At 35.1% G+C, this 11,293-nt stretch overlaps 1 long non-coding RNA gene across 1 annotated transcript; it reads right to left on the minus strand.

The window, feature by feature from the left end:
* Nucleotides 1-1,300: 1,300 nt before the first annotated feature.
* On the minus strand, nt 1,301-10,493 carry LOC149801248 (uncharacterized). The gene is made up of 4 exons (XR_016420604.1): nt 10,339-10,493; nt 4,042-4,071; nt 3,556-3,625; nt 1,301-1,853 (listed from the first exon to the last, which is right to left on the minus strand). It is a non-coding gene; the product is annotated as an uncharacterized LOC149801248 (long non-coding RNA).
* Nucleotides 10,494-11,293: the final 800 nt, after the last annotated feature.

Raw genomic sequence — 11,293 nt, forward strand, 5'->3', positions numbered from 1 at the left:
GGGGGGGGGGAGGGGTTGGGTTGGGTTGGGGGGTCTTGATACGCCACTGCATTTGGCTATAACGTGATTTCAATGCGAGTGGGGATTATTTGAATCTGATTATGAGGTTTTCGTGCTCATCTGTTGATAAGAGGAGGGGGAGTTACAGTTTTGTAATTTGTGGTAACTATGTTGTACCTTGTTTCTTTCTGTCTCGAAGATGTGTTCCAGTGTTATCCTAAGCGTATGTAAAGTGTTGTATAGCGTAGACAAGACTTCATGGAGTAATGGTCTTTGCCATGCTATGAAAATGTATGCTAACGTAGTTGTACGAAGAAACAATTTTACGTATCACTACACTGAAAAATCAACATGTAAACTGTGCAAAAACGAAGCGCCGCTGCCTACGGAAGTGTAACTAAAATTATTCACCAATTAGTACTTTTGTTGTTCCTGAACAATATTATAAAACATAAAAGAAATATTTACTCAGACTTAGATTTCTCATGTTTGTTTCTTCCTTTCTTTTTTACTTGTTTTCTTTTGTTTTGAAATTCAACCATTTTAATTTGTCTTGTTTTGTCTTATTCTAGGGAGTAAATGTATTGTCAGTACAGGTTGTGTACTTTGTAAATAATTTCTTATTGATTTCAACCATTATTTTAAACCAGTCATGACAGGTACAGATTCCACTGGAAATAGGTTAAAACCCGACTTAACGTATTTTGCTGGTTTTGGACATAAAGAAAATAATCACAATCACAAATTCAATAGACATTTTGCGATCAGAAATATAGGCACACTGTACTTGTTGCAATTTTCATAATTGTGCTGCCTTTGCATACAATTATCACGGTCCAGGGTATGTCAGATTTGTTTGTGCCTGACACTTTTACTTTAGAATTGAACTTTATATTTTACAGGATTCTTGAAATCATAAAGCTTGAAAATAGATTATATAATGCATAAATGGCCGTAACGAAGAGAAGGTCGTTCATGCATAGTTTGTAATCGACTTTCAAGCTGCACGATTTCGTGAATTTTGTACAGCCGTTCATGCATAGTGTGCAGTCGATTTTCAAACTTTATGACTTAATAATTTGTTGCTGCCGTTCATGTATTGTGTCTAATCGATTTTCAATCTTCATGACTTAATAATTTTCTATGGTCGTTAATGCATGCTGTTTAATCGATTTATGATTCACGACTAAATTACTCCTGTAATAGATGGTATTCAAATCTTATAAAAATTACTTCTGTAAAAGATGGTATTCAGATCTAATAAACAATAATTATGAAAATAAAAATGAAACTCACGAAATAAATAACAGAACTTTAATTTGACCATTCTTTATAAATATTGGCAAATTACACCAGACGTACGCATTAATACGTACGCACCGTTATGATCTTCAAGTTTCACGTTTCTAAGTCACGTGATGTAATTTTATATCCTTGTTACAACGCTTGGTATAAAATTATACTCATGCCTTACGGTACTATGGAAATTTACAAGATCACGTGATAGATATATCTAAACTATTACCTCCAACATCTAAAATTCAATCGTTAACGCCTCAAATCCTTGATCTGAAAAATAACGATTAATTTCCTTTTGACAACATATTTCTTCAAAAAAATGTCTCCCACAAGTTTACCGTTTGATGGTTCCACCTTGAATGTAACACATATCATAAAAATGAGTTTTCAAAAATCAAGCCTCCATTCTATTTACAGTCTCCTGACACTTAATAAATTTTTATAATCTCTTCCGCAACTCATTCTCTTGATGACTGGATTGAAAAATAGGAAATCTTCGATATCACCAGATGAAACCACCGGAACCACAATCAGCCGTGCATGAGCAGGTTGCCCTGTAAAATTAAGTATGTATTTATTTATCCAGGTAGTTTAATAGGTCAGTAGATTTGTGGGTAGTAGTAGTATTAGTAGTAATAATAATAGTGGTATAGTAGCTTCTGACAATATCGCGAGTTCTATGTTATTGCGGCATTCTAAGTTTTCGGTATTTTTCAGCATAGTGCATCCTATCATGTGCTTATCTTATGTACACTAGATGACCATAAGTTACTAGTTCTGCTTCGCCAGTTGATTTCGGGAAAATCTCGCGATTGCTGGCGAGTACACTATTTTAAAAATGTACCCATATATATATATATATATATATATATATATATATATATATATATATATCACTGTTTCCACACAAAGCCGTACGCTATATTCTCAAATAAAATTTATATCTTCTTAACATTGATACCACTGTAATAAATCGGTTAACCAATCTGTCGTCTGATAATGTCATATGATGTTATGCAAGAGCCAGGTCACATGATTACCGTGTTTGACAAGAAGCAAGAGGCAACATATAAAAGTCAAAATGGGAATGGGAATGTTGCCTTTTTCTGGTGGCTTTCGAAGTTGACAGATGCTTACTTGAATGTTTTGCTGAACACGATATATTTTTTTTTCATGGAAACACCTGGAATTGTTTAAAAACCCTTTTGTCGACTTCACGCTCATGTTGGTGTCCCCATTCTCAACGACAATACTGGTGCCACACATCCGTCATAGGTAGTTACAAATACATTTCTTTCTCTCAGAGAAATTCTCATCGTTGGAGGGCACAGGTGACCGAATGACTGCCATGGAAGTAGCATCAGTTTTTCATGTTGATTTACAGTGTGTGCAACAGATACATCAAATTCCCAACATTAGGATAAACATATGCAAGAGCCAGGTCACATGATTACCGTGTGTTTGCCAAGAAGCGAGAGGCAACATATAAGAGACAAAATGGGAATGGGAATGTTGCCTTTTTCTGGTGGATTTCGCACAACACACACACACGTACTCTCTTTTTTATATTATATATATATATATATATATATATATATATATATATATATATATATATATATATATATATATATATATATATATTTGCCGATCGCTAACTTTAAGACACGCGATACCATAGCACTCCGGGCTAAAAGAAGACGAAGATGTTGATGTGGGAATAAAAGAGCAGTAGTAACAGTAGTAGCGGAAACGTAAAGCTGTCGTAATAGTAGCAATAATACTGGGAGCAACATTACCATGTTTGCCAAGAAGCAAGAGATCGAATCTGTGGTAACATGTAAGAGTCAAAATGGGAATGTTAATGTTGTCTTTTTCCGGTGGCTTTCGCAGTTGACGGATGTTTACTTTAAAGTTTTGCACTATATATATATATATATATATATATATATATATATATATATATATATATATATATATATATATATATATAGAGAGAGAGAGAGAGAGAGAGAGAGAGAGAGAGAGAGAGAGAGATGGTGAAAACGTATACTCGCAAACGTGTGAGTGCATACAATTTACAAAGAGTTGCCTAACTTGGTAGTTAATTCACTCGCCATGCACTTAAGTTTCCTTTTATTCTATCCCAAGTGTTGGGATGAGCAGGATTTATATTATTTCCACGCTTTTAAAATCCACGTACTCTACACCCTTGCTCTCTGTGTGTGTGTGTGTGTGTGTGTGTGTGTGTTGTACCTGCATGTACTTCCGTCAGGACAAGCTCCTAGTGAACAAGGATCTACAAAGCAATTATTCGGGCATCCTGCTGTAAATAATAATAATAATAATAATGGATGAAGAAGAAAAATCACGACAACAACTGTGAAATATGTGTGATTGTGTGAAGGAATCTGTTAGATGTTTAATCTGTCTGTCGCACGCCAACGAAATATATTGGACAACGTGGTCTAGTTATTTTCTTGTATATTTAATTGGTTGTATATTACAAGAAACAGCACGTAACTTAATCAGAATTATTGTCATGTTTTCCTTTTCTAAACTAAGTAAACATGACTCAAATTACGCACACACGTGTTTAAAGTTTATATTTGCAATTTTTTATTTATATAAATTTGTACATTTGTGTACTTGATGACTGTAATCCATTCTCGCACTAAAGAACTATACGAACGCACAAGCACACTTATACATGTAGACGGAGAGAGAGATAGAGAGAGATACTTGGAAGGGCTTCCACGTAGTTTCCAGATCCTGCAAAAAGAAGAGTATCCGAATTAAAGGTGTTATATTTTATTTGAAATTGGTCAGATTGCTACATTTTACCTGCCACCAGTTTCCAGTACCTGATATTTTTATTTTGAAGACCCCACAAATCCATAAAAGATTAAGTCGATTTGCAGTATGTGCAAGGGATATATACGCAGCTGACTGTTTTTCAGCTATTTCAACTACTGTACGAAACATTATGTGTTTGTAATAAATGATGACAAGAACATGTATTGTATGCAATGTTTATAAGTCAGTTGGTGAAATGAAAAAAGTACCACACTATAACAGAGCTAGTGGTTTACTCTGAGTTAAGTAGGCACGAAGCCGGTGCCAATTAAGAATTACTTACGTGAGAAAAAGAAAACTATATTACAATATAGATTTCCGTAGCAATTTGATGCAGCCAACATGCAGTTTGCAATGTCAAGTTTTGGTATGAAGATGCGTAATAGTTGGGAGCCGTAAAATTTGCAAATGACGGGGGGGGGGGGGAGGGGTAATTAAAGATCAAACAGACTTCAAAGATTGAACACACGCGCTCATGACATCAGGACTTTAGATGCACATTGCTTGCTTAAACAGAGCGTTTAGTAACCTACTTCTTTATTTTCCCGGGGAGGAGGGAGAGCTGGAATTATCTTTTCCGATGTGACTTTTTATTTTCTTTCGCCTTTTACCTCAAGAAAATTGATATTTTTCCAACTAAAATAATGCAGACTAAGGTTTTTTTCTTCCTATAGATCAGACCAAAGTTATTTTTCTGAGTTACAATTTTGTTTTCTCAACATAAAATCCCAGCTTCTCCTCACCCTGCCCTGAAAAAAAATTAAATAGTCGCTCAATAAATCGTTTATCTAATACTATAAAAGTCTTGCAAAGAATAAGAGAAAGAACAGATGAAATACCAAACACTCATCAGTCTTATAATCAATTTTATTGTGAAAAATCCATTAGATGATGATACAAAAAAGATAAATATTTGTAAGAATATTCCCGATTACAATCATTCACTTTACAACGCTCTGTACCCCAGCCCAGCGTTCGTCTCCTTTAACATACTTGCATTTAAAGTTACAAAGGGGTGTGAAAAATAGACAACACAATACAATCAATAGCACCAGACAAAATATAAATTGTGTTAGAGCTGGAACAAGAAAAACAAAAGTGTAAAAATGTGCAGAATACTAAGCAAAGTTAAATAAAATATATGGCAGAATAGAGATACAATACATTTGTTCTTACGATCTGAACATTATTCTGGGTGCGAAACAGACGATTCGACACAACCTTGGTCATTTTAAAGACATACAAGATATAGCGAAGTTAGAGGAGGTTAAACTGATCCGAGTCTTCTGTTTTAAAGGAGAATATTATATGCTGACAAATGAGTTCACAGTACTGGAGGAGAAACGCCTCTAAAGACTAGCGATTACTTCTACAAGTATTGATTACTAAATTGGATCTTATTTCTGTATAATGCTGGAACATTCAATGTTTGGACAGAAACTAAGGGGATGCTATGTTTCTGCCGAAATATATATCTAAAGAGGCGTTGCTGTGCATACGAATTTATTAAAGAAACTATCCAGTAACTGTTAATCGTCAACGGTTAGGTTGCAAAAGCAATTCGGGTAGTGGGTTGTCGTGCACCGGTTATTTGCTTTCATTATGTTGTTCTGTTTTAGACACATTTAGCGCATTGTTGTCGCTTCCTCTTAATACCTGGATTAAGGCTAAAGTTTCATTTGTTTTCTGTTTTGATACGTGTGTTATATTAGCTGCAAACACAACTCGTATATAACCAAACCAGGACAAGGTATCCGTTTGTTTTAAGATTTATGTACAGGTCGTTAAACAGTAGTTTATATGGTAAAATTCTTCCATATAATTTCGCTAACACGACACTTACTGTCCGCCTTCTTTTAATTAATTTTACTGCTTTTACTGCTTTTTTATTTTTTCTCAAGCGGAAGTACCGATGCATCTAAAACTAAGGGAAGAATGTTGATAGTTCTACCAACATTAGCTGCATATGTGACAAAAAAAAAATTATCTAATTCTTTCGGATGCTTTAATGTGTTTCTTTACTATGCGTTCTTGTTGTCGTGGAGCAGTAGTTACGGTATATACAATCATTAAGGATTATTCAATTTATGTAAATGGAATTAGGGCTGCCTTTGTAAGTAACTTATTTATGGCCCACTCAAAATATTAAAGCAGTACAATTTACGTATTTAGACAACCTATTAGATTGCCCTAAACGAGCATTTAGGCTGCCATACAAGAGTTATTGATTACTCACTGCCATAATTGCCTGCTATAATTATGTTTCGTAACGCCGTTTTATTAGGTGTCGTTGCCATCTTGTTGGCCTTAAACGACAATGTAAACTGGATGTTCATTTACTTCTTGAACATATCTTTCTATCTCGTGAAAATAATTAGAAAATTACACCTTCTTTGTTAGCATGATGCCCCAGTGCTAGACATAACTATAAACTGTCACACTACAGACATCGTAGCGGTATGACTGAATTATTTTTAAAAATACGTTAAAAATCCAAATCTCTCTCTCACACACACACACACACACACACACACACACACACTGTTCATCTCCTTCGTGAACATCTCTTTCTATCTCTGGAAAATAACTTGAAAATTACACTTTCTTCGTTAGCTGTCTTAAATAGATGTCAAGATTTTTTTCTCTGTATTTAGTTACGCATTTCAATGATTCTATCAAATATGAGAAAAGCGGTCACAAAATAAATGGATGAATGAATTAATAACCTCCAATTTTTCCAATGAGATTTTTCATAGGCAAGAAAACTTCATAATATCAAGTATGCCGTTATATAACTTTTACATAATTGTGACGTAATATTTATCCAAGTTGTCTACCTTATATTTTATGTTTTATGTTCCATTGAACTGCATGGTTCTGAAACATAAATAAATTAATGAATCAATGCTTTACCTAAAGATGACGCCATCCACATTAGGATGATCTAAGTAGTGACGACATTTGACGCAGACAGTGGACAATTTGTATCTCAAAATTAGAGCTTAATGCCTGCTAAATTGATTGTATTATATTATACGATCCATCGAAATGAAGTCAGTGCGACCGCTTATCAGATAAGGGATACTCATTTTCGCCTTTCTCTCTGGCATGGCCGACTGAAGGTGTCCCCGAATTGCCCGTACCATTCCTCATCGGGTAGTGCTGGAACGATATATCCTCATTGGATCATACCGATCAATTAAAAAAAAAATGCCTTCTCGTTCATATGTGCATGTGTTGGTGATTTATATACGAAGCTGTTACGTCAGGTCCTCGATATTCTCATGTTTTCACTTTCTTCCTCTCTGTTCATGTTGCAATATCAATCTCCTAGAAGATAACATAACGATAAGTGAATGAATGATGTCCTGTAAAGGTCCCGATTTCGTTTGATTTAAAATAACTTAGCCCCTGTCCCGGAACGAAGCATATTTTATAACTTTTTGGTTGATTTCAAGGTTAGATATACTGCCTCTAAATATGTTTAAGAAAAATGTTTAAAAATATGTGCGCTTACATTTATCCATAAACTTATATATCTTTTATTGCTATTTCTTCTAGCCCTTTCCCGACAACGCTTCAAATCTAGGCACCCCAATTATAAAGACATTAAAGTGTATTTTTTTATCATCTATCTTCCCACAAGGCCTTACATATGTGTCTAGACAGCTCCAGAAATGTGTCAAAGAAGTGAGCACGGGTTGTTCATACTTGATATGAGAGAGGGATATGAAGATATTCCCCACAGCAGATATGCAGCATGCATGCTCTGTAATAGTTATATTTTCAGAGGGTAGACCCTAATGAATTATCCAGTGACAGATTTATTTTGTTAACTACTTAGAATTGCGCACGTGCATATGGATAAGGTCTGAGGAAACAGTTTAGTTTTTTTTTCTCACCTATCTGATAATGGGGTTCTGGTCCATATATTGAAATTATTGGTTGACAGCGATAGACATCGCCAGTCCTGTTGTTATGACCAAAATTAAGAATATGATATGTTCTTAATCAAAGATGGAGAACATATCTAGCTATACATAGTATCTGGCTGGACTTTTCAAACAAGTCATAAGCATCACTTTCTCTAGCCAAGGTTCCTTGGCGGATCGAACAGATATATTGGTGATTTGTCCTAGCAACACCTATTAGATTTCACGAGTTGCCTCTCTGAGTATGTAATGCCAAATAACCAATAGACCATTCTTAATGAGACCCTCATGAATATTAATGTCTCGCGAAAACGAGCCTAAGCTAGGCAGATCGAGAACAAATATGGCGTCCTACTGTACATCGAGTAACGATCTGAACTGCTTGCCAGATATTTATTTTGTATTCGTTGAGAATTTCATCAAGGGTGTCTCCAAAATAATACATAATCCATGAGTTAATTGCAATAATTAGTTGTCAATAAATCAAACAATTATTTCAGCACAGGCCATTGAAATTATATCACTGTAGTAAACAAAATGCCAGAAAATATGCACGAAAAAAGGTAGGAAAAAATAATAAATAAATAAATAAATAAATAAATATTATTTTTTGCTTCCCTTTTGGGGTGGTGGAATTCTCTGACATTAACTTACTACAATGATAAAATTTCAACGGCCTGTGATTTAAGTGTGCATTTTGTTCTTACGTTTACACATATCAATAGGTTTTATCAACATTTTCATTAATTTTTATCCAGTCGCATTTTGTCTCTCTCAGTCTCTCTCTCTCTCGTAATTTTATTTACTTGTCCTCTCATCGTTTTCATTCTACTGGTGCTGTCTCTCTTCTCTATAGTGGTCATTTTCATTTTACTGTTTCTATTTATTTTATAAACGAGATAATAAAGTTCACTTTTTTTTGTAATTGCTACTCGTACATCAATTCATAATCGCTGATATGAATGCGCTGCGTGGAGGTACGCAGAGATTTCGATGACCCCGTTTTGTGGAATATGACTAGCGGTAACATTTTTAGAAACCTAACACTATAAAACCACATGCATACACTCATTTGCTTCATGGACAGAACCTACTTTGCGTTTTGATTTCTCTTTATTACATCATTCAGTTGCAAGAAAATACAAACACACCAACATTCATTCAGTTTCTTATCTTAAAATTGCCCCTCATCACGACGTATTGAAACAATCCATTTTCTACGAAGCTCCATCTTCTTCACTGACAGAATATAGTGGAAACTTAAATCTATGCGAATTTTAGCTTTGCCATTGCACAACGGGACACAACAATCTTCTTCACGAGTTTTTCCTTGCCAGTATCAATAGCAGCAGCAATGGTTGCGAGGTAAAACGAAGCTGGTGCCTAACTTAGCCTCGTTTTGGATTCGTTGACTCAGGGTCACATGAATATATGCTGGGAATGGTCTATAGCGTAGTGCACTGTATATCGGTCGAAAAGGGAGGAGGCAATTGACTTAAAATAGTACTTTGGAAGTTTAACATCGAAAGTATGACTATGTACCAGAGGGAAGCCATTATAAGTGTATTTGAGTGAAAGGTATTAGTATAAACACGGACTGGCAGTGGAAAAGTGCTTATTTAGCAGTCCATTCATGCTGTGTGCCCACTTGTCTGGATTATGTAGGAACAGTGTTCAAATTTGAACAACTTAAGTCTGATTGGATGTGGTGGCTTGCCGCCGCATCCAGTGAAATTCACAGACCCGAATCACAGAAATATCTGCTCGATACACCAAAGTGTTGATATTGATATCACATTAGAACCTTGGCTAGCGAAGATGCACAATCATAGCCATCCAGTAATCTATAGACATGTCTATAAGACTGATCCACTCCTAGTAAGTGAAAATATAAGACTGTATAACCAAAACATTATGTACAGAGATCTTGTGCAACAAATGCATGCATTAGGCTTTGTGTAGTCAGCATTTTGTTTTGCAGTCGTATAGAGACCTTATGAAAAGTGATCAAAACAAATCCAAACTTTGTCAGTTTGATTTACAAGAGTTGCATGACATTCCCTTATTCTGAGACTGGTCGTTCTTTAAGCGTCAACAATGTTGCTGAACAGCTGGCTCAAGATCACCGTAGAACTAGCTATACGTTTCACACACACACACACACACACACACACAAACACGCACACACACGCACACACACACACACGAATAGATATGTCACAAATCAGTGCATATTTTATCAATTACTCACCAATCATTACCACAACCGTCAGAATACAAACAAGTGCGCTTTTCATCTCTGAGAAGATCCTTCACCTTGAGGCAAACAGTACTTTCGGTGATAACTATATTGTGTACAGTTAACAAGACTGCAATTTATATTATGTAGCTAAGTCACGTGCTCTTCTATACGCTGAATTTAACCACATCCTGGTGTTAGTTTGTACCAAGAAATACTGTGTTTGTTCACACTTACGCACATTGCTAGGAATAAATATTGTTCTAACACTTTATATACAGAGACCCATTATGTTTTGAGATGTATGAATAAGTAAGCAAGACAGTTGAGTGAAGTATCTCCATGCGAATATCTTGGAAATCCCGGTATTGTATTTCTGTAATTGTATGCATTAAGCATGTTATATTCGTATATATATATATATATATATATATATATATATATATATATATATATATATATATATATATATATATGTTACCGGTGGTGTGGTATTATGAGGTTGTACCTTCTTACAAGGTGTCCGCTTTATTTGGCTATCGTTATCTTGAGGGTGATCGCCCTCGGTATTGTTGTCCGGATCGAGTAAATTTACAAATAAGGTGTGAAATTATAGATGTAATAAATAGAGATCTGAGCAGATATACATATATATAGAACAGAATGACACGAGCCCCTGTACATGGAAAACAAAAATTTAATCAATTACATAAATAACTGGGATAATGAATTACATTATGAAGATAACTTCATTTTGGAATAAATCTTTCACCGAATTTCAACACCAATATATTTATATAAATAGCCGATCTGTTTTAAATGATAGATTTAGTTAATCATATAATCGAGTGAACGATCGAGTCATTGCCTTGTACAACTTCATAACCTGCGTATTCCAGTCCACTCCAACTTCACTGTAAACGTACCCCCAGGTCCTTTCGCTTTTTCCCTTTTCCGATCTCCCTAG

The sequence above is a fragment of the Sinohyriopsis cumingii genome, chromosome 4, assembly GCF_028554795.1.
Source record: "Sinohyriopsis cumingii isolate HCF-2022 chromosome 4, ASM2855479v2, whole genome shotgun sequence".
Taxonomy (NCBI): domain Eukaryota; kingdom Metazoa; phylum Mollusca; class Bivalvia; order Unionida; family Unionidae; genus Sinohyriopsis; species Sinohyriopsis cumingii.